Consider the following 24,598-nt stretch of genomic DNA (forward strand, 5'->3'; position numbering starts at 1 on the left):
GGCTTAAATTTTTCTACGGACTTATTCTTGTTTGGGTCGTGCTGGCTGCCCTCCCCGTTCCCCTTTCTCTTGCCTCCACCAAACTGGTTATTCTGTATAACGTTCTGGGTCGCTGTCACGACCTCCGTTCCCACTTCAGCGGGCTGCTCAGGGACCTGGCTGGTTCGTGCAGCTGAGGCTTGGGCCTCCTCCAAGTTGATCCACCCCTGGGCTCTATTTAGGAATTTGTTTACGGAGCTGACTCCCTTCCTTTGTATCTCATTCCAGAGTCCCCCTCCGACGAGGATTCCAGTTCTCAAAGCCATGAGCTTGGAGCTGTCATCTGCATCTCTAGCCCGAGTAGCGATGTTCGCGAACCTGCTCAGGTAAGCCTTCAGAGGCTCATCGGGTTGTTGCCTCACGTTGGCCAGGGAGTCGGCCTTGACGCGGGCAGCCTGTGAAGCTCGGAATGCTCTCTTGAAGTCAGCAGAGAAATTTTTCAAGGAGCTGATTGACTGTTTCTTGCTTTTGTTTGAACCACTGCCTGGCCAGCCCAGTCAGTGTGGAGGGAAATATTAAACACCTCAGCTCGGGACCAATGTTGTGGGCCATCATCAGGGTATTGAACATACCCAGATGATCTGACGGATCCCCGTCTCCGTTGAATTTGGACAGGTGCGGCATACGGAAACTGGGCGGGTATGCCGTTGCTGCTATGCTGGGGGCGAAGAGCTCAAGTTCGTCCCCCGAATCATATTCGTCTTTTTCTTTTTATGACAGGAGCTTCCTCATTAGCTCCTCCATCTGAGCCATGCGCTCAAGGGTTTTGTCCTGATTTCCTTGGTTATTCCGGGGCTGTTCAACAGCTCCGGATCCATTGTACACGTTTGGCAGGTTATTGTCCCTCCTATCTTGAGATAGGTTATATGGGACATTCTCGCTGTCGCATACCTCGGACAGGTCTTCCCTTTGGCGAGCACGGCTGCCATTTCCTACTAGGTTTCCCCTTTGAGAGTTTAGACAATCTCAGAGGTCGTCCCTCAGGGTGGCTTGAGGACTCTGCGCTGAGCTCAGGCATTGGCGCAGGTCTTCGCCAGAAAGGTCACTACGGTGGCTTCGGATCCAATAGCTCCCGTTTGAGAAGCTCGGAGCCCGCCTCTGGGGATGAAGATCCGGGACTTCTCTGGGCGCCCTGCTACGATGGGAAGGTCCTGCGGAAGGTGGGTTTCTCCTACTGCTCCCATAAGCTGAAATATCTTGGACAGGTTGAGGAGGAGACGGCATCTTATCAGTGAAGGAGGATGTCTGACCGGGGACGCAATCCTGGTCCCGTCAGGGTGGATCAGGTTAGGTAGGGGCCTCTCGGCCCTGCCAACCTACGGGTCTTACGCTTGGCGGTCTGAGCGGGGCGCAGGACGGCTGGCCGGGATGGGCTGTCGCTGTGAGCCCTCCCCGGATCTCCTTCTAGAATTCCCTCGAGCCCTCCTGGGTGCGCTCGAGGGTGGTAGTGAGTTGGGAGTTGAAGTTCGGACCGAGCGGCTATACTTTTGCTCGGCCCTGGGTAGTTCTTCGAAGGTTGTCTCTCGGCGGTGCGATGAGGGAGTAGAGTTGGATGTCGGGGGTCTGGCCGACTGGCTAGGCCTAGACCGATTACCCCAGCGGGACTTATGAGTCTCGCCTTGCCTCTTTCCGTCGTTAGCGTCAGTTGTAAGAGGGGGTAGTCGGGCCAACACCTCCTTAATCTGCTAGTTAGCTTTTGCCAGCTGACTCCTCAGCTGAACATTCTCCATCTCTACTGCCGTGTAAAAATATGGGTTCGGATTAGGTGGCCGGGGTGCCGAACTTACAGTGTCATCTTGGCCTATTGGCTGCTTGCCCGGCCGCTGCTGAACTTCAAGGTTTTGCTCACCGGAGATGGCGGCATGATGGGCCTCCTGCCCATCATGTTGGTCTGCCTCGTTACTGTGTCTTGAGCGAGTGATCACCATGGTTGGGTATTTGCGATAGCACCAATCTAACAAGCTCTCAATGAAAGCACCAAACTGTTGACGCGGTTCTTCGCCAACAGGTAATTAAGAAACTAAGAGAATGGGATTAGTGCTAAGTAATGAACCGAAACAGATGAATGATCTTAAAATGAACTGACGATACCAATACTTTTTTAGGTGGTTCAAAGGTTAAAATCCTTCTACTCCACCAGCCAATATTATTGCTATATTTCTGGTATTCTTTACAGGGTATTTCTTTACACAATCGAATCCAACCCTTTGCAACTCCCAGGGTCTCCATATTTATAGGAGAGGACACCTGGGGGTTGGCAAAGGGGGTCATCTCGTGACCTCTTACCCATCATGTCACTTCTGTGACATCCATGATTAATTCCTAAAACCTGACAAATGAAGTGTGGTCTAATCAGTAGGTAAGGGGGATAATGGGCCGCGCGGCCCAACCCAGTCGTGGGTGCCTGAACACGCATGTTTATGCTGCGTGTCCGAGAATTCAGGGATATATCAGACACGTGATGTCTGATATATGCACGTTTACATTGCATGGTTGACTTTATAAAGGGTCACAGCTTCCAACTCAAGCTCGGCCTCAAGCTGGATGCCTTCTTAACCCGCGATCTTCATACCTCTGACTCGACTCCTTAGTAATCTTAATAAACCTTTGGTTACCTCGAGCTAAAGAGGTAGGACTTGACAACAGCAGCTCCGGGCATGTGGCCTCCACGTGGCTGATATAATTATGCCATGTCTCAGCTCGCTAATAGCCCGTGGAAAATTAGGGCGTACAATTATTATATAGAATTCTTAATTGACATCTATTATAATTATTATTAAATTTAAAAAGAGAAAATAGATTGAGTTTTTTCCTTAATTAATTAATAGTAAAAAATTATAAAAGTAAATAAAAAATGAGTTTAAATGAAGTTTATTATTATATTTATATTTATAATTTGATTAAATAGTTGTTGTAAAATTTCTAATCAAATTTGAATTTTCAAAACCCTACTACCCAAGGACCGTTACACTTTGTATTTTAAATAGTGCTAGACTCGCTAAATGAGTCATTTAGCCATAACCGTGTAACTAAACATGATTAATGGTCTAGGGTTAAAAAATTTGGTAAAAAGATATAACTGTTTCATTTAAATGTTTACTTCCATACATAGGCTCTCAAACTAAGATTTAAAGAGATTAATTACAATTAAAAAGTTACAACCAGCCGACCTAAGCGGAAAAATAGGGTATGACCCTAGTACCTCTGAGAAACCCTGGCCGTGGTTGTCGAGCAGCCGCATATGTACACATCGTCACCGAAGCTCTCCAACTCAAGGATGGTCTGGCTCCCTTTTCCCCTTATCTACACCATATAGCACCCGTGAGCCAAGACTCAGCAAAAAACTTCAACATCCTCATAAGAAATTAATAACATGTTACCAAATCATAATAAGCATGCCTAGCAATAATAACCATACTCATGCATGCATACCATTCATATAAATGACTACAATGTCATTTGGGGCCAGCTACCCTAATTAAATGATTAATGAATCATACTGGGGACTGTTGCCTAAAATACATGATTAATGAATCAGACTGGGGCTCAGCACCCTAATACATGATTAATAAATCATACTGGGGCTCAACGCCCTAGGATATGGGACTAATAAGTCTCCCCAGGGCCCTTCGCCATATTCTCTGTATAACCAGCCGTAGAGCTGGCCCAGTGTACCTGGAGCTTTAGTTTTTCACGATCAGTAGGTCGGTCAAGAGTATATCACACTCCCGATTAGGCATAACCATATCGACCAGCGGTCAGCGCGCTATTGTCTCCCTTGACTTATAAGTCAATGTTTTTCGACCAGCGTTCAGCACCATTGTCGTCCTTGACTCATAAGTCAATGCTTTTCGACCAGCACTTAGCATGCTAATGTCGTTCTTGACTCATAAGTCAAGTTCGGGGCCCAGCCCCAGGATATGGGACTAATAAGTCACTCCGGGGCCCATTTCCCTATCCTCTATATAACAAGCCTTGGAGCTGGCCCAACGTACCTTGCGTTGAATTTTCCACGACCATAAGGTCGGACAAGCGTATGATGCGCTCCTGCTTAGCCTAACCAAAATGACCAGCACTCAGCGCGCTATTGCCACCCTTGACTTATAAGCCAATAATTTTCGACCAGCGCTCAGTGCGCTATTGCCGTCCTTGAATCATAAGTCAAGCCTTTCTCAATCAAATAATGAAGACAAGCATATATCATATATCAAATATCCAAATACAAAGCATTCAACATGCTTAATCAACATTCACAAGCATAATCATAATCATAATCATGCACATTCTCAGGCGTTCCCTATTCATATTCCTGTTTAACAATTCGAGCCAAGCCATAATCACATGTATCTCATACTTGGTGCAGTTTTCTTATCTTTGGTCCAAGTACAGGTTACGAATGAACGACCCTCGAGCACGATCCTAATCCTGATCTTGAGCCCCTAGTGATAACCTAGTAACAACCAAGTATAGAATCTCATCAATAACAAGCAAACAAAGGCTTCTGTACCGAGTCCTAGCCTCCGGGATATTGAATCCTACTAAACCGAGTAGTAGGATCGATCCCGAGCCCTTAGGTTTGAGTTCCCGCACTCGAAACCTCCACAAGGCCCAAAATCACTTAAGTGTCGTGACCCCCAAGCATTTGAGCCACGACCCGCTCAAGTCAGAGGCCCAAGCCTCATCCCTGCCTACACCTACACCGCAGCACCAATAGACTAGAGGCTCCTTCTTCTCCTTCGTCTAATTTGAGCCGCGACACCCCAATAACAAGGTCGCGGTTCGACATGAAAACTCTGATTTTTCTCCATTTTCCTCAAGCCAAATCCCTCCAAAAACCTATCCAAACAGTACCCAAACTCGTAATTCAATCCCAAAACATCATCAGTACATCCCAGGCAACAAAATATGAATTACAAACGAATCAAAATCTCATCAAAACACAAAAATCCAATCAAACTTAAGAAACTCAAAACTCATAACTTAAAGCTTGGATTGCCTCTGATTAAGTAGTTTCCCAGCTAAATCCTCCGGCTATCAAGTTTCTAATCTTCCCTAGAATCGTTATGACTCTAATCTTGCTTGAATCCGAGCCCTAAAACTCGAGTTTCCTTCAAAAATGCTATCGAGCATTAAAAAGGAGAATAGGAGAAAGAGAGAGTGTGTTTGAACGTGTTTTTTGTTTCTGTCAGGTTACTTCGAGTTTAAGCAACCTTAAGCAAATCCCAAGGCTCGAGGTACCCCAAAAACGTCCCAAAGGGTTGTATAGTCAAAATTCCCAAAACTCCCTCCTGATCTCAGTAACTCCAAATATATCCTCAAATATTTATTCCCATTACCCAATATCCCGCTAATGTACTAAATACCCAAAATACCCCTTGACTCACCCCGAGTCAAGTATTGGTCCCGTTGTGACTTTCCCGCTAACTTGCTCCCAAGGATCGTTTCGTGCCGAGTAACCCAAATATATCCACATAATGATGTGGTCTCACACATATATCACATATATTCCAAATATACACATAACGGGCCAAATTACAAAAATTACCTTTTTAATCAAAAACGAGACCACATGGATATTTAATACACCTAAACATGTATATCAAGTCATATTATAATATAACTCACATAATCATATAATGATATACATATATATATATATGTCATATAAACACATAATTTCTATAATTTACCATCCTGGCCCCATAATCAAGGTTCTAAGCTTTATTATGTAATTTGAGACGTTACAACTATCCCCTCCTTACAGGAATTTCGTCCTTGAAATTTTACCTAAACAGCTCAAGATATAGATCCCGCATATCTAGCTCTAGCTCTTAGGTCGCTTCCTCAACCTTGATTTTCCTTTATAATACTTTAACTAAAGGTATGGTTTTGGTCCTCGGGACCTTGTCCTTCCTGTTAAAATCTGAACTGACTATTCCTCATAGGATAACTCTGCCTCCAGTTCCAAATCCTCATATCTCAACACATGAGTCTCATCTAATACATGTTTCCTCAACATGGAAATATGAAATACATTTTGTACGACCGCCAGTGCCGAAGGTAAGGCCAATCCATAGGCCATCTAACCGATCATCTCCAGGATCTCAAACAATCCTACAAATCTAGGGCTCAACTTGCCCTTTTTCCCAAATTTCTTCACCCACTTCCATGGTGAAACTATAAGGAAGACACAGTCTCCCACTCGAAACTCTATATTCCTGCATTTCCGATCAACATAACTTTTCTGTCTACTCTGAAAAACGAGCATCCAAGCTCTAATCCTTTCAATAGCTTCAGTGGTCCTCTGAACTATCTTAGGACTCAAATATTTCCTCTCATCCATCTCATCCCAATGAATGGACAATCTATATTTCCTGCCATACAACATCTCATAAGGTGCCACTCTAATAGTCAACTAGTAGCTATCATTGTAGGAAAAAGTCTATTAGAGGCAAATATTCATTCCAGGACCCTTCAAAGTCAAATATACATGTTCTCAGCATGTCTTTCAATATTTGAATAATCCTCTCTGATTCACCATCACTCTAAGGATGGTAAGCTGAACTTCAGCTATGTACTCATCACCTTCTATAACCTTCCCCAAAACTTGGAAGTATAGATGGGGTCCCTATCTGGTAAGATAGACCTCAAAATCCCATGAAGGCATACTATCTCTCTCACATAGAGATATGCATACTGATCAACTATATCGTTCGTCCTCACTGGTAGAAAGTGAGCTGACTTCGTATATCGGTTCATAATGACCGAGTTTGAATCATGCCGACCCACTATCCTGGGCAACCCAACCATGAAATCCATCGTGATGTCCTCCTAATTCTGCTCTGGAATACCCAAAGGCTGTAATAGCCTTACTGGTTACTGATACTCTGCCTTGACCTGCTAACAGGTCAGGCGCTTTGCCACGTACTTAGTTACGTACCTCTTTATCCCAGGCCACCAATATAAAGCTTTCATATCCTAGTACATCTTCATGGTGCTTGGATGTAGAGAATAATGGGTAATATGAGATTCATCCAAAATCTCCCATTTAATCCAAGTGTCCATCAGAACACAAATCTGATCCTTATACCTCAATAAACTCATGCTTGACACTGTATAGTCCTTAGTTATTCCAGCTAGGACATCCCCTATACTTTTTCCCAATTGTGGGTCACTCAATTGTTTTTCTTTGATCCTCTCTGTTTACCCAAGAATGGACCACCTGATGATGTGGCAGGACTAATCTACATGTGGGAAACACATGGCAGTTTTAAGTGAACATATCCTCCTTGACCCTCGACCAAGATCATTGGCTTATCAAGTAATCAAGGGCAACCAGCCTGGTCGCATATATTCAGCTATTTCCTTTAAATATGCAATCTTGTAATTACGTATTAATGAAAAAACTTATTATTGTTTAGATACGCATGTATTAAATGTAATTAAGGTTCATTGGCCCATGTAAACCTCCTTGAGCCTATAAATAAGAATCAAAGGGCTCAAGAGAGGGGACTTTTGTTTTTTTGAACATTTGGCTTGAGAACGCTTAAGCTAAGAGATTCTAAGAGAGAAAAAGAGTGTTGTTATCCATCACAATTGTATTTATCTGAGATCTAGTGAAACTCGTGAACCCTAGTTCATTGATCACTATTCTTGGAATACTACATCAATAAGAACACTAAGTGGACGTAGGTTGTTACCATTCTATTGGGGCTGAACCACTATAAATCGTTTGTGTCATTTATCTTTTTGTTTGGAGTTCTTCTCACTATTCATCTTACTTTATATCATTTATCTGACTCCGTGTCGTTGGCCAAATCAAGGGTCAACATTTTGGTGCTTTCATTGAGAGCTGAACTCAAGACTTCCAGAAAAACCAAATGGCGAAAAAATCCAGAAAGACGGGACAAACCTCTGGTGCTACATCCACCCAGCCTCCTCCACCAAATGTGGCTGAAGATGAACCACAATTGGATTTCGAAGAGGAGGAGATGGATTCTGAGACCTTGAGGACAACACTGAGTGTGTTGCAAGAGGAGTTAGTCAATCTGAGGGCTAATCAAGAGAATGTGGCTAAGACAATGGCGTTGCAATAGAGAGAAATTAACCGTCAACATCAAGAATTGAATGAGCGGTAGGCTAACATGGACTGCCAACAGAGGGATGCCACTGTTGCCCTGAAAGCATCCATTCAGTTTGTAGCGTCCCAATTTCGCTAATTAGGCTTAGGGTCTTGATTAGTGTGCCTAGAGGGCAATAATTGACTTAATTATGATAATAAATGAATTTGGTGATTATGTGAATAGACATGCATGATTGTGTGTATTAAATAAGCATGTGGGCCCATTTCTGTGAATAGGGGCGTGTTCGTAACTTTGGCCCGTTGGGGGGCCATAAATGTAAATATGCATGTATTATGACTCCTGGTCCTGACAGGAGAGTTCATGGTGTTCAGGGCGGTCGTTAGGACGACGGTGAGGTCCGGAAGGGTTACACGGTATGCGCTGTGTGCAAGAGACATCACGTGAGTGAGGGTTTGAGTGAAGGCATGGTATCAGTGAGGAATTGTAGGGATTATCAAGGAGAGTTGCCCAAAGACATAGACAGAAGAACTAAAGAGTACAGATAACTCTACCCCAGCTCGAGTGAACGTTTCGATATGGTTAAAATCCAAGGTTGGTCCTCGGAAGCGACTAGTTGGCTTTCTAGTTCTTGTTTCTGTTTATAAATTGAATTGATTAAGTTGGTTTTATTACATAGGTGATCTTGAATGTGGATTTGTCAGTTAAATAAGGGACAACCATGGATTGAAGAAGAAAATGGTGACTTCTGAGGTTTAAAGAAAATGACCTGGTTGCAGTTGCTGGGTGCCTAGCTGTTGAGGAAGATACCATTGAGGTTATATCAGATAGACCAGATGAATATTGGATCGGTGGATAAGGTTTCAGATGAGTTTATAAGGATTTGGTGGGATAATTGTCGCAATTTGGAAAAGTGCATGTAATGGAATTAAGGCAGAGATAGAAGCGGTATCCGAGAAATTATGAAGTGTAGATTTAGCTCAGCGGGAAGAATTAAGGTTTAGTTGAAGAAATATTTTGACTTGAGGGTCGATCAGACGGAGCATTTTATCATGGAACACGTCAATACAGTTTGACAAGAGAAGGGCCAAGTCTACGAGGATTGGATAATGTTTTCAAGAATTACCCTAATAAGGATCAAGGCAACAGGTGTTTCAAGAATTTTCTTTTGCACTAAGTATGATATGAAGGAGTCTTGGTATAGGCTTTTAAACTGACCAATGCATCAACGGCCTAGGTAAGCTTGTTAAGCAGAGAGTATAGGGATAATGTTGATGAGTCATATTCAGATCGATCAAGGATGTTTCAAACTACTCCCAGCTAGAAGCAGAACACAAATAACACCCTTATTGATAGTATCAAGGTTACAGGTAAGGTTCCAAGAGAGACAAGTTACAATTTCTCCAGAAGATGTTCAGGGTCATGTTATGGGAGGTAATGGGATCATGTATGAGGTAATGAAGATGGAAACTATAAGGAAATTATTAAAGGAACGCCTTGGGGCGAAAAGCATAGTGAAATCGGAGGGACACATCTACTACTGTATGAGGTATCTTTAAGGACATCTATACTTTGACTGAGGCAACATTATAACAAAAAATTGATCTGAATGGATGGTTGCGTACCGGATTTTCAGAAGTTGGTATAAAGATTGATTCACATATCACGGTATTAAGGTTTGTACGTATGGACTGGTACAGGAGAACGATGCGAGAGACATCGTCCTTGCTTAGAGTATGGAGTTCCGGTGCAATATGTTATGAGTTAAGGGGCATCGTGTGTACCTGAAAGAGTGATTGGTTGCACCTCACAATGGATGGTAAGCTAATAGTTATACTGGTTAACTATGGTTAGAATGAAGTAATGACTGAGTTTGATTTGGAACTTCAGTTGATAGTTGGAAAATATATTCTTATGAATGAACATGAAACGCATGAAGAGGATCTTGTAGGAAAGGTTAAGAATCCTACCACTTTGGAATAGATGAGTTAAATTATGCAGTTCAGATGAGTGATCTGAAGTATATTGGCAATGAGGGAAGATGTGGGATGAACCTTAAATCACCCCTTATGGGTATTACATCCAGGAAGTTGAATGGATGCTAAAACTACACTTTGTATATCGGAAGGCGCACGACCCAATCATTTTATTAAATAAAAAGTGATAATCAGAGGCCAAAAGGGCTATTAGGATTCTAGTGTATCCTGGAGTTAATATAAAAGGATATGATTATGAACCCTGGGGGTGGACCACCTTGGGTCACAAGTAAGGCAAGTAAATATGAAAGTTGTGATTTGACCTATTTGATTGGCACACTATGGTTGGTGTGAGTGAGGTATCAAAAGAGAGAATGGGTACGAGAGGAGACTGTACGTCTCCATTGGACACCAAGAGTGATAGTGTCAGATTGGAACCCATGGACATCTAGGTTCTGGAAAAAAAAAAAGGAAAAAGGGGGTCGTAGAGTGACTCCGAGTAGAATACTGTGAGACAGGGAACGAGAAGTATTTTACTTTGGAAAGTAAACTTAGGGACAGGAAGTACCCTAAATTAGAAATGGCTCAAAGACTGGGAAGTTATTAAGAAACATTAAGGTCAGGAGTCTCTGCGTTATTGCAAGAGTATGATAGTTCAAAATGGAAAGAGGAGTTGACTTATGTTTGTGAAATCCTAATAGGGATTAGGCCAGGGGCCTATGGTTTGGCCTTACCCCAGTACAGGTAGAGGCTTACGAGATGTTACTGGTGCCAATATTGAAGAAAGGAGTGACAAGTACAACTCCTGATTGGGTAAGGAGACCCTGGAAACTTAGTGGAACTTACTATGTAAGGAAAAGCCTGTGAAATTCTGGATATAAGAAAGAGGGTCTTATAGATTAAGACTATTATTCTTGTGAGAATGTTGCAAATATTGACCAAGTAAAAGACCTGAATCTGGGATTATAGTCAGGTATGCGGGATTAGTGTTCCAACGTGTGTGAATAAATTTCGAGGATGAAATTCTGATAAGGAGGGGATAGTTGTAGCGTCCCAACTTTGCTAATAAGCCTTAGGGCCTTGATTAGTGTGTCAGGAGGGCAATAATTGATTTAATTATGATAATATATGAATTTGGTGATTATGTGAATAGACATGCATGATTATGTGTATTAAATATGCATGTGGGCCCATTTCTGTGAATAGGGGTGTGTTTGTAACTTTGGCCCATTGGGGGGCATAAATGTAAATATGCATGTGTTGTGAGTGAGATCCCAATGTTATGGGGATATATTTGAGATGTGTGATCCGAGACAGTTCTGGGGAGCAGATTAGCAGAATAGTCACAACGGGGTAAAATACCCGGCTCGGGAGGAGCCTAAGGGGTATTTTGGGTGCGTTATATGTGTTCGGGAATTATCAAGTAACGAGTGGTATTTTAGTAATTGTTTGGATGTGTCAGGATTAAATGGGGATTTATAAGAATACTCAGGGACTTAACAAAATTTGGCAAGTGACTAAATTTCCCTTGGTTGCACTTGAAGACTTAGATGAATTAAGGGGCAATATGGTCTTTTGGTAGGGATATGCTTGGTTTAGAGGAGGTTGGATAAACATTGAGAGAGCCTGAGAAATCACTAGAACTAAGTAAAGAATAAGACAGAAGCTCTCAAGTCTCTCTCTCTCTCCTTCGGCTCTCCTTTTCTCTTCTTGGTGTTTGAAGGCTTTGGATTAGTTGGAGGATTTTACACTGAATTCTTTGAGGAATTAGAAGCTAGATGTGGTTGGGGATTAGCTCAAGGGTAACATATCAGCAAGGTAAGGAATTTTAGCCATTAAAGTTGTTAAACTCCATTGAATTTATGTTAGAACTTTAAAGCTTTTATGGGAGTGGATTGTAAGTTTAATTATGGGTGTTGGCTGAGTTTGTGGGATTATCTATGGTTTTGTTATGATGCCTAGGTTGTGTTGACAGGGAACTCAAGTTCAATTTTGAGTTTAAGTAATGTTTGAATTGTGAGAATTGGGATTAGGCTTGAGGAAAACACAGGGAAAGTAGGTTGTTTTCTGGGTTTAAAGGCTTGTGTCGCGGCCTTGTTCATCAAGGGTCGCGTCCCGTGTGCGCATGAAGGCCTGGGGAGGCCTCTGTTCTTGAGGCACACCGCAACATAGGGTATAGTAGGTCACGGCCTGTGTCCCTCAACCAGTGACACTTTTGCCTCTGACTTGAGCGCGCTGCAACCCTTAAGGGGCTGGGCCGTGGCTCAAGTCTTAGATGTTGGCCATTTGAGGGTTTTAGGTTTAGGAACTCAAACGTTAAGGCTCGGGAAGGATTTTACCACCTGGATTGGTAGAATCTAAGGTCCCGGAGACTAGAGTTACATTCCAATGTTATTTAATGGATTAGAACTTGATGGATGGCTATTGTTGATGCGTTGTGACTAGGTCTTACCGCTCAGGCTCGGGATTAGGATTATGCTCGGGATCGCTTTGGATTGTCAGCTCGGGACACCAGGTAAGAGAACTGTTTGTACCCATAGAGCTATGTGGTGTGTTGTACTTTATGCATTGTTTTATGTTTGTTATGTCATACATGTTATTATGACTGTTCGGCAAGAGCCGGAATCGGCAAAATCCGGGAGAGGCAAGGGCCAGGAGCGACAAGAGCCGGAATCGGCAAATACCGGGAGAGGCAAAAGTCAGGAGAGGCAAGGTCCGGGAGAGGCAAGAGCCAAAATTGACAAAAGCCAAGAGAGGCAAGGGCCGAAAGCAGCAAGAGTCAAGAGCGGCAAGGGGTCGGGATCGGTGTTAAGCATGCGGAGTGCAAACCCGAGAACGGCAAGGGACTGAAAACGACGTTGAGCAAGCGGAGTACAAGCCATTAGGGCGAGACCCTCATAGGATGCTGGAGTCATCCTCTTGGTGCAGACCGCGAACCCAGGGCCTCGTAAAGCGCTTGGGATGGCATGGCTGCTATGTGTTTAGCCTGTTGGCTTCTTTGTTATATGCTCTTGTAATATTGAGTTGTTGTGTGAATATATTTTCATATTATTATGTTGTCGTGTTATAGTGCTAAGGTGTTATTGCAATGCTGTACTGTTGTGTTGTTATGCCATCGTGCTTTTGTGTTGGTCTAGATGCTGTGTTGTTGAGCATGCTAGTAGGATCTTGTATCTGTTTGTTGCTCTGATTGAACATGAGCTGTTAGGTATATTTTTGTTGCATATTGTGCTTGAAGTTCTCTTTCTGGGCCTCGGCTCATGGGTGCTATGTGGTGCAGGTAAGAGCAAGGAAGTTGGATCTTGCAACCATGAGTTGGAGGGCATGGAGCGGTGTGTACATGTTTGGCCTACCTGGCCACCACGGCTGGGGTATTTTAAGGAACACGTGGTAAACTTTCGGTTTTGTCGCTTAGGTCGACTATGCTGTACTTCAGATTGTAAATGTATTTCAAAATAGTATTTTGGGATCCTAATGTAATATTTTTACAAAATTCAATAAAAGACCAACTTTTATACTTAATGTTTATTAAATGAGTCTTTATTTTTATCCGAACACACTTTCTAATCTTAAACCTCGATTAGCGAGCTAATGGCACATTTATAAATCACTTGGTAATGACTCTAAGGAAGTAGTGCATTACAAAATTGGCCTAGGGACAACCTGCACCAACTTCTCAACCGAATCAGCCACCAAGTGCACCACCACAACAAGGCCTAGACCCAAGTCCTCCACCTCAGCCGGCAAGCCCTCAGAGGCCAGACAACCTCCTGCGGCTCAACAGGATATTCCATTTCAAAACCATAAGTAGAAGCCACATTCTCGTTCTGGTCGAGATAATCCCCAGCATCAAAGGCAGAATAAGGCCGGGCAGCCTCACCGAAGCCCTAGATGCCAAACTGCTGAGGAACCGAACCCACCAAACAGGGGACAGCGTCCTTCTGCTAGCAAAAGACAAGTTGAGTCAGGCTCTACAGTCAAGGGCCCCCCATGACATAATAATGCCCGGGGACCCACCGACCAGAGCAGGCCTCCCCCTGATGCTCAGGACATGCCAGCAAGAGGAGGTGATAGTGCGATCAGCAGGTTGCGACATAACCGGTCGCATTTTCGAGATGGACACTAATACAATGAGGCTGATTCTGGCAAAGGAAATGTTGGTCGAAGACAAGGAGAGAGGGGTGGAGAATGGAATCCCCCGCCTAGAGAAAATAGGTCTGCGAACTAGAACGGTGGGGGGCAGCCTAGGCAACCTAACGTCTTTGATCGGTTGGGCATTAGCGAACAAAGGCGTAGAGATGATGACTTGAGGGATGTGGTCAATGATAGGCGGGAAAGGCACGATGAGTACACTCCTCCAGCACCGATAGCCCCAGCGATACCAGACGCAGTACAGCCCCAGATCGATGTGCTGAATCAGGCCGTACAGCAGCTGGTGGGGAGCCGAACATCCCACATCAAGTATGATCAGAGAAGAGGCACTCCATTCATACAAAGAATAGCAATGGTAGAAACCCTAAGCAAATTTAAGATGCTACTATTGCCCAACTTCGATGGATATGAGGACAAAATATCTCATGTGAATAAATTCAAGATACAGATGGACATCCAGAAGGTGTCGGATGATGCTCGTTGCAGAATCTTTCCGGCCACCTTATCTGATACTGCTCAGGAATGGTTCTTCAAATTCCCTCCCGCTAGCATAGTGTCATGGGAAATGTTCATAAAGGATTTCTATGGGCAATTCTACGCTGGTCGAGTACATCCGACTGAAGTCAACCAACTAGTCAAGATACGCTAGAAGGAGGGAGAATCCTTAAAGGAATATGTCCAGCATTTTATGCAAGCGAAAGCTGGAGCTAAGATGATTGGAGATGAGGGGAAAATGATGGCACTTACTGCTGGAGTGCGGCGCTACTCACCCCTTTGGAATAGTTTAAGGAAGAATGGGGTGAAGAGTACCCAAGAATTCCTGGATCAAGCAGATCGGTACATCAAGCTCAAAGAGGCAATTGCTAACGAAGGAAATTCGCCTGCAGGAGACAAGGGGCCAAAGGAAGATCCCGCCAAAGCCGCCAATGGGCCAGATAAACCTAACGGCAACGACAAAAGCAACGGGAAAAATGGTGGGAAAAGGGCAAACAACGAGCCATCGGCGTCAGAGAATAAGCGCCCTAAGGGTAATAGATACGAGCCAAGATTCACCAATTACATGGCCCTAGTCGAAAGCAGAGTGGAGGTGTACCAGGCGACAGACACCAATGTCCCTTACAAGCGACCGGCTCCGATAAGGAAAGATATCTCCAAGAAAGATACAACCAAGTTCGGTCATTTTCACGACTATGGTCATGACACCAATAAGTGCAACCAAGTGAAAGATGAAATTGAGTTCCTTATCAGACAAGAACACCTAAGGAGATACGTACGAGCCACTGGAGGTTCTCAGCGAGAGGCTCAAGGAGGCAACGAGCAGGCACTTGTACGCCAATGCTCGCCCCCTTTACAGCCAGCTCCCGTGGCGGGTACGTTGCTAACCATTTGTGGCGGACCACACCTAGCAGGAGATAGTGGGAAGGCAAGGGAGCAATACGCCCGAACCTTACGCCATGACCAAGACATTGAAATGTTGAATGTGGGGGAGTGAACTCCCAAGAATGCTCGAACAGAGGAAGAACTGATAACTTTCTCTGAGCTTGACGCTCAGCACGTCCGGTTCCCCCATTCGGACCCCTGGTCGTGGATGTCCAAATCGCCAATATGATGGTTAAGCAGGTGTTAGTGGACACAGGGAGCTCAGTAAATATTCTGTACAAGTCTTCACTAGAAATGATGAAGTTGTCCGTGAAGGATTTGGAGCCATGCAATCAAACCATTTATGGTTTTTCTGGCGAAGGGCTCGCGCCAACAAGGTCGATCAGGCTTCTGGTCACAGTAGGAATTGCACCTGCGAACAGGACATTACTCACAACTTTTATAGTACTCGATTGTCCTTCTGCATATAATGCTGTGATTGGAAGGCCTATTCTAGTCGACTTACGAGCCATGACCTCGGTATGGCACCTAGCCATGAAGTTTCCAACCGAGGTAGGGATAGGATGCGTGTTGGGAAACCAGCGAGAAGCGAGGTAATGCTACAATTACTTGATTACTTAAGTGAAAAAGGGTGGATTGAGGGAAAGAGATGAAAAAGGGTTGCAATTGGTCAATGAGATACAAGCCCCATTAGGTGAGCATGTCGCCAAATAGGGTGTTGCCCGAAGTGAGGATAGGGATTTAGATCCTCTCTTTGGGGATTTTGAGGAAGATGTAGGACCAGTTGAGCACCTCGAGGAGGTCCAACTCGATGAGTCAGCTCCGACCAGGGTTGTGAAAGTCGGTAAAAACTTAGAGACAACAACAAAGCAAAAACTAGTGGAATTTTTTAAGAAGAACCAGGAGGTCTTTGCCTGGTTGCAGAAAGATATGGTTGGGATTGACCTAGTAGTTATCAACCATGTCTTGAACATAGATTAAAAATTTCCACCAGTGCAACAGAAAAGAAGGTTTCTCGACAAAGATAGATTGAAAGCCTTAAAAGAAGAAGTCGAGAAGCTGAAGGAGAACAGATTCATCCATCATGGGTCTCTAATCCCGTACTGGTTCCCAAGCTAAGCAACAAATGGATAACATGCGTGGATTTCACAAACCTTAATAAAGCCTGCCCGATTTCCCACTACCAAGGATCGACCAGCTGGTCGATGCCACTTCAGGGCACGAGATCCTATCATTCATGGATGCATACTCTGGGTACAATCAGATCAGTATGCACCAACCTGATGAAGATCACACTAGCTTTCGGACTGATACATGGCTTTATTGTTACAAAGTAATACCTTTCAGTTTGAAAAATGCTGGTGCGACTTACCAGCAATTAGTCAATCACATGTTCAAAGAGCTGATCGGTGTAAATATGGAAGTATATGTTGATAACATGCTGGTCAAGTCGAAGAAAGCAGAAGAACACATCAAAGACCTGCAAGAATGCTTCAACGTCTTAAACAAGTATCAGATGAAGCTGAATCCCCTTAAGTGTTCCTTCAGAGTTGGATCAGGGAAATTCTTGGGATTTATAGTGAACTCACGAGGCATTGAAGCTAATCCTGAAAAGATCAAGGCCCTGATTGAGATGAAGTCGCCAACAAAGATAAAATATGTTCAAAGCCTAACCGGGAGGATTATCGCCTTGAGTAGATTTATTTCCAAATCAACAGACAAGTGTGTCCCATTTTTTAATCTACTTAGAGGCAATAATAAATTCGAATGGACGGAGGAGTGCGAATAGGCTTTCCAAGCTCTAAAGTCTCATATGTCGCAACCACCAGTTTTATCTAAGCCGGTCGAAAAGGAAACTTTGTTCGTCTATTTGGCGGTCATAAAATGTTCTCCTAGTGCTGTCCTGGTAAGAGAGGAGGAACATGTGAAAAAAGTTGTCTACTATAAGAAAAAGGCTAATAGGAGCAGAACTGCGATATCCACCCATTGAGAAATTAGCCTACTTCTTGATCTTAGCCTCCAGAAAGCTGCGACCATACTTTCAAGCTCACCCCATCGCAGTACTCAACAACCAGCCACTACGGCAAGTCTTGCAAAAGCCAGAAGCCGCTGGTCGATTACTGAAATGGGCAGTTGAACTTGGACAGTTCGATATTTCTTACTTGCCACGAGCAGCAGTGAAGGGACAAGCTCTAGCAGATTTTGTCGTAGAATTTACGGGGCACCAGGACATTGGGCCAACAGAAGAGCCTGAACCTCAAAGCTAAACTCCCTCTTGGAAGTTGTTCGTAGATGGCTCTTCTAACGATCACAATGCTAGATCAGGTGTGATTTTAGTCACACCTGAAGAACATTGATTCCACTGCGCAATCAGATTCGCCTTCACAACATCCAATAACGAAGCCGAATACGAAGCTTTGCTCGCAGGATTAAGATTAGCTAAGGCCATGAACATAAAGTTGCTTGAAATCTATAGTGACTCCCAGTTAGTGGTTAATCAAATTGCCGGAGAATATCAAACCAGGGGTCTGAAGATGGTTGCTTATTTAAACAAAGCAAAGGATTTGTTAGCACAATTTGACAAATATACTCTCCAGCAGGTACCTCGCGACTAGAACTCAAACGCTGATGCTTTGGCCAAGTTAGCAAGTGCAAAGGATGCTGGCACCTTAAATATAGTGTATGTTGAATGTTTATCCACACCAAGCATCCAAACAAAAGAAACCTCCCTAGTCATCCAAGCAGCATACACATGAATGACACCTTTCATTGAGTATTTAGAACGTGGAATATTACTGTCGGACAGAAACAAAGTAAGAGCCCTCCAGAGGTAGTCGGCTCGGTTTATCCTGGTCGACGGAGTTTTGTACAGAAGGAGGTACTCAATGCCACTCCTGAGGTGTGTTTCAAAAGAAAAGGCTAAAGAATTAATGCGGGAAGTCCACGAAGGTTTTTGCGGAGATCATGCTGGGGGTAGAGTTTATCAAAAAAGATTTTAAGGCAAGGATACTTCTGGGCAACAATGAATGAAGACTCTGCGGATTTTTTTTGAAAGTGCGACAAGTGCCAAAGATTTTCCAAGATACCACGAGCATCCCCTAATGAGCTAAAACAGATGCAAAGTCCGTGGCCATTCGTAGTGTGGGGAATAGACTTGATTGGGTCTTTGCCCATGGGAAAAGGCAACATCAAGTATGTTGTGGTTGCCATTGACTATTTCACGAAGTGGGCCAAAGCTGAGCCACTTGCAACAATAAATACCAAGAAAGTTCTCGATTTTGTGGTCAAGAACATCGTGTGTCGCTATGGGTTGCCAAGGAAGATTGTTTCAGATAATGGCACACAGTTCGATGGTGATTTGTTCACTATTTTTTGTGAAAGGCATGGGATTATCAAGAGTTTTTCTTCAGTAGCTCATCCACAGGCAAACAGACAGGTTGAATTTGTCAACAAGACACTGAAGGATACTATGAAGAAAAGGCTTGAAGAAGCGAAGGGGGCATGGCCAGAACAGTTACCTGAAGTCCTTTGGTCATATAGAACATCCCACCAAACAGCAACAGACCATACTCCATTTTCCTTGGCCTATGGGTATGAGGCTATGTTGCATGTTGAATTAGATCCGCCATCGCACCGAAGGTTGGCATACGATTAAGACGTTAATAATCAGTTATTGATGGAATCTCTAGAGTTGGTCGATGAAAGGCGCGAGCAATCTCAACTCTGAGTAGCAGCTTACAAACAAAAGGTCTCTCGGCATTTCAACTCTAAAGTACGTGAAAGAAATTTTAATGTGGGAGATTTGGTACTTAGAAGAGCTTTCCTCAACACCCGCTATCAAGCTACTGGAGTGCTTGGACCTAACTGGGAAGGGCCATACCAAATCGAAGAAGTCCTAAATCCAGGCACTTATAAACTTGCTTGCTTAAATGGAGATCTCGTTCCTCGTTATTGGAATGGAGAACACCTACGCAAGTATTATCAATAAACAGTTCTTTCTAAAGAATTGGCTTGTATTAATTTCACTTTTTACAAGTTTATGAACAAGGGTTAGTCAATCATATGACTGATTGCTTATAAGTGTAAGATCAAATTTTTGATCACTTGTATAGACACGAGTGTCCATTTATTACGAGAAATAAAAGGAACTGTGCTCAGCTAGTTATTTTTACCAATCATTGTATTTATTACGAGTATTTGCTCATTACGTGTGTTATTTTTCTCTATTATCATTTTTATAAGTATTTATTCCGAGCAGTAATGTTCGAACATGTCTTAGTCAAGGCAAGTGACCGAGGACCTTAAGCTCCTCAATCACTTGGGGGGCATATAAGGTATCAAGCAAGAAAAGCATATTAATAAGTATAAGTAAACACACGACAAAATAAGGGAAAGCATGCTACGGTACTTAGAGTATTTTTCAAATTTTTGTTTAAATTTTGTTAAATCAAAACAGAGTGTTATGCTGAGTCCGGTCATGCGAATAGATGTTATATTAAAGTGCAAATATTATAATGTCAAAAGTAAAATCTTTTCACCGCGAGCAGTTTCTGTTCGGATGAAATTTTAATTAAAAGAAAAAGTTTCCCGTGCAGTAAAAAAATAAATTGTCTTGACATCACGAACCGAGGTTCGTGTGTCCCAAGTTACAAGTTAAAATAAATACAAGTAAAAATTTATAAAGCTGAAGAAGGATCCTGAGGCTCTTGTGGCGCTGGTCGACAGTGGCCCCAGCATCTTCATTGGCGCCCTCAATGCCTGTTGCCAAAGATATCTCAAGGGATCCCTGAGCCCTCTCCTCCTCATCCAGCCGAGCAACACACTTCCCCAACTCAGCCTCCCTTATAGGGTCTGGTAGGTAGGTAAAGTCTGCCTTGGGATTGCTCTTCCAGAACATGAAGAAGCACTAGAACGCCACTCCCTCGTACTTCTCCAGGTTGCGGACGTTGGTCTCCTCAAGGTCAGCAACCTCTTTGCGGCTGATTTCCAACTCCGATTGAAGTTTTTTGGCTTCTCGATAGTTTATCAGCGAGGCTTCCTTGTACCTCTCCTTGGAGGAAAAATTTTTGACCACGGAGTCCTCCTTCTTCTTCAGTTCCTCCTCGAGCTTGGCGATCTTAGCCTCAGCTGCTCACAACTCTTCAGCATGCTTGGCCTCAACCACCTTGTGCTGCTTGACCAACCTCTCCTCAGTCACCTTAATATCATTAGCATGCTTGGCGACCACCTCCTCCGAGCGGCGCCAAGTGGTACTCACGGTCAAAATCCCCTGCGATCAGAAAATAAAAGTAAAAAGGCTATTAGTATCTATCAGAGAGATAAACAATCAAACCACAATGGAAGCAGAGACTTATAGTGAGTAGTTCGTTCAGCGCGCGGCTAAGGAGCTGGTCGACCGGCATGGTAGGAGCGTTGCTGAAGGATTCCAAACTACATCGGTGTCTGGACAGTTTCTTCAGCTTGTCACTGGCCGAAGTGCAGGCGGAGTTCAGGATCGCCTCGACCAGAGTTTTATCTGGCTGAGCAATAGGACTTGGGTTGGAAGGAGCTGGGGGATTCTGGTCAGTGGGAGGTGGAGGAGTCTAGTCGGCAGGGCCTGGAGGGGGAGTTGTCTCTTTGGAAGGAGTTGGTGCAGGAGGGTCCTCTGTTCGAGCCCTCTTTGCGGATGGGTCACTACAGCCTTCTTTTGGCTAGCGCCTGTTCGATTTCTTCCTGCTCACAGGAATGGTGGTAGTAGGGTTGGTGCATAAATCGAATGCTTTCTCAGCGAGCATGCCTGCAAAAAAGATGCATACGATCATTTAGGGCAAGTTGTCATACAAAAAAGACAAGGAAATGGAGAGAAAAGAAATTATAAGTAAAATACCCAAGCTACAACTACTGGTCGTTACATTATCTATTGTACTACTGCTACACTCACTCTCTGCCATGAAGAAGTCTGAATCTAAACTAGTCACCTATTTAAAGTTGTCGTCCCCGTCAAATAAATGACAGGGAATGGGCAAACTGTCCAAAAGTAAGAAGTCAATACCGTTCTCATCCGAGGACTCAAGTACAGGCTCGGGGTGTTCAGAAAGCTTCTACTTGCCTTTTCCCTGTTGAGCAAGAGCAGCAGCTGCTCGTGGAGTACTAGAGGGTTCCCTGATGGTCACTCTAGTAGCCCTCCTCAGGGGTAATGATACATCTTGGTTTTGCCCAGGAACTTCTCCCCCAGTTGCACTTCCCGCTGTCGATTCCTTCACATCCTGGTGAGGTGCTAGAAGGCTGTCCAGCCTTAGCTTATTCTCCGTGACTAGCTCTTTGATACTTTTTTCAATATTTGTCATGTTGGCCAGGGCTGCTACTCATATCTCCATGTTTGGAGTGGGGATTGGTCGATGCCATGGACCTGAACAACACCAAGGTTCTAAAATGTGAATAGGAAAGCTAACAGAAAACAAACGACTAGTAAGTAAATGACTTACCTCCTTCAGTGAAGGCCAGGTTGTGGGCGACCAGGTCTGGTGTTAAAAAGTACTCCTAGAAGTAATTCCCCATGTTGGACTTGTGGGTAATGTCGCTCAGGAAGGTGCGAGCAGATTCCTGATGGTAGAAATGGAAGAACCCCATGTTGTTGTGGTTGGGGTTAGATTTGAGATCAAACAAGTAATTGATCTCATGTGGCGTAGGAACTGGCCACTTCTTGTGATTGTAAAGGATATAGAGAGCAGAAAGCACTCTATATCCATTTGGGGTGATTTGGAAGGGAGCGATCTCAAAATAGTTGGCCACCCCCTGGAAGAACGGATGCAGAGGCAAGGTTGCCCCTGCCTCAATGTGATACCTCGACCAGGTGCTGAAGGTGCCCCCAGGTAGGTTTTCCCATTGGTCGATCATGGGATTAATGAGAGTTATTCAAGGAAGGTCATACTTCTTGAGATAATTGGCTACCATCCTAGCTGTAGTAATATTAGGAGGTGCTACGTACCATTCGATTTCTTGTCAAAGGACATCGCGGGGTTGGGCTTTGGTTTGAATTTCTGGCGAGGAAGTGTTTTCAGGTTACAAGTTGGTCAGAGGAGTTTCAGCCCGAGGAGCAGGCTGAGTAGTTGGAGGCTTGGTTGTAGTCTTTTTTCTTTTTTGAGCGATGGACTTCACGCGACCCATATTTGTTGGGCTGCTCGCTGGTCTGTCTGCAAAGTTGTGTTGAGAAAAGGGAATTTACGAGAATTACAGTGATGGCTGTTCTTGATCTTCGAGCAGTAGTGCGAGAAATTCATCGTCAATTGGCCTCTCACCTCCCCACGGGTCGTGCATGAAAATCTACGTACAAAGAAGGGGAGATGAGAATCTACAGCCAATAGACTAAAGAAGTGGAAGCGTTGGGATAACGTTGCTCGTGTAGAAAAGTTAAGCTTTTATACGACCAGCAGCATTCTAACGTAAACACTAAATAATATTCGAACAGTTTGTAAAACAGATTAAAAAAAAGAAATGAAAAGTTTTTTAAAGAAAACTTTTCAACTCTGAAAAAGGGAGGGAAAAACCCATTTTTTTCCGAATGCTTAAAAATCAAAATTTTACTTTGATTTTGCACCCTAAATCAATAATCCTAACTCCCAACCAAGTTCCTAAGCCTCATTTAGTGTTTTTCTCTTATCCTATCATGTTAATACCTATCAGCCCGATTACCCCAATCATTTTTTTTCAAGAACATTTGGGAACTCAGAATTCAAAAACACACCAGAAAACTCAAAATATAACTATTGCATGGCATCTCAGAGATGAAGAAGTTCAAAGGACTTACTTGAGCAGAAAATTGAAGGAGAGATAAGAGCGTTAATTTGAGTGGCTGAACAAAGACTCCATGGATCACCAAAGTCGTTTGAGTTTTCTGGGTCCTTCGTATTTTGTTCTTCAGTTTCTGCTTCGTTCTTCAGTGTTCTTGAGGACAGAAGGAAAGTAAAAAGTAAAAAGTGAATCTGAGAGTTATTTATAGTGGTAGATGCACGGTTAATAAGGTAATGATGGGAGATGGTTTTTCAAGGCATGGAAAAGTGTGACAGCCGTCAAATCGCTTTTTGGGAACTGCAATGACATGATTGGTTTCCTTTTTCAAAAAAGGCATTGATGGCTCTGACAGGTCACGCAAAGGGTCACCCAAAGGGTTGATCGTTTAAGTTTACTTTATATTGGTAGTAGTAAAATAAACTTGGAGGGAAAAATTTTACCCTAGCATGGACCACCTGATGACATGACAGGATTGATCTACATGTGGGAAACACGTGGCAGTTTTAAGTGAACATATCCTCCTCGACCCTCGACCAGGATCATTGGCTTATCAAGTAATCAAGGGGGACCAGCCTGGTCACATATATTCAGTTATTTCCTTTAAATATGCAATCTTGTAATTACATATTAATGAAAATTTTCATTATTGTTTAGATACGCATGTATTAAATGTAATTAAGGCCATTGGCCCATGCAAACCTCCTTGAGCCTATAAATAAGAATCAAAGGACTCAAGAGAGGGGACTTTTGTTTTTTTGAACATTTGGCTTGAGAACGCTTGAGCTAAGAGATTCTAAGAGAGAAAAAGAGTGTTGTTATCCATCACAATTGTATTTATCTGAGATCTAGTGAAATTCATGAACCCTAGTTCATTTATCACTGTTCTTGGAATACTACATCAATAAGAACACTAAGTGGACGTAGGTTGTTACCATTCTATTGGGGTCGAACCACTATAAATCGTTTGTGTCATTTATCTTTTTGTTTGGAGGTCTTCTCACTTTTCATCTTACTTTATATCGTTTATCTGACTCTGTGTCATTGGCCAATTCGAGGGTCAACACTCTCTAAAAGAGTAAAATGAAGTGTAATGTTGGCCAACTGGCCCACCAGTAACTCTACTCTACCTCTGGTCATATCCTTCAACTGACGTGATGCATAGACAATCACATTTCCTGTCGACATAAGGACGCAACCTAA

This window comes from Humulus lupulus, chromosome 5, assembly GCF_963169125.1.
Source record: "Humulus lupulus chromosome 5, drHumLupu1.1, whole genome shotgun sequence".
In the NCBI taxonomy this organism is placed as follows: domain Eukaryota; kingdom Viridiplantae; phylum Streptophyta; class Magnoliopsida; order Rosales; family Cannabaceae; genus Humulus; species Humulus lupulus.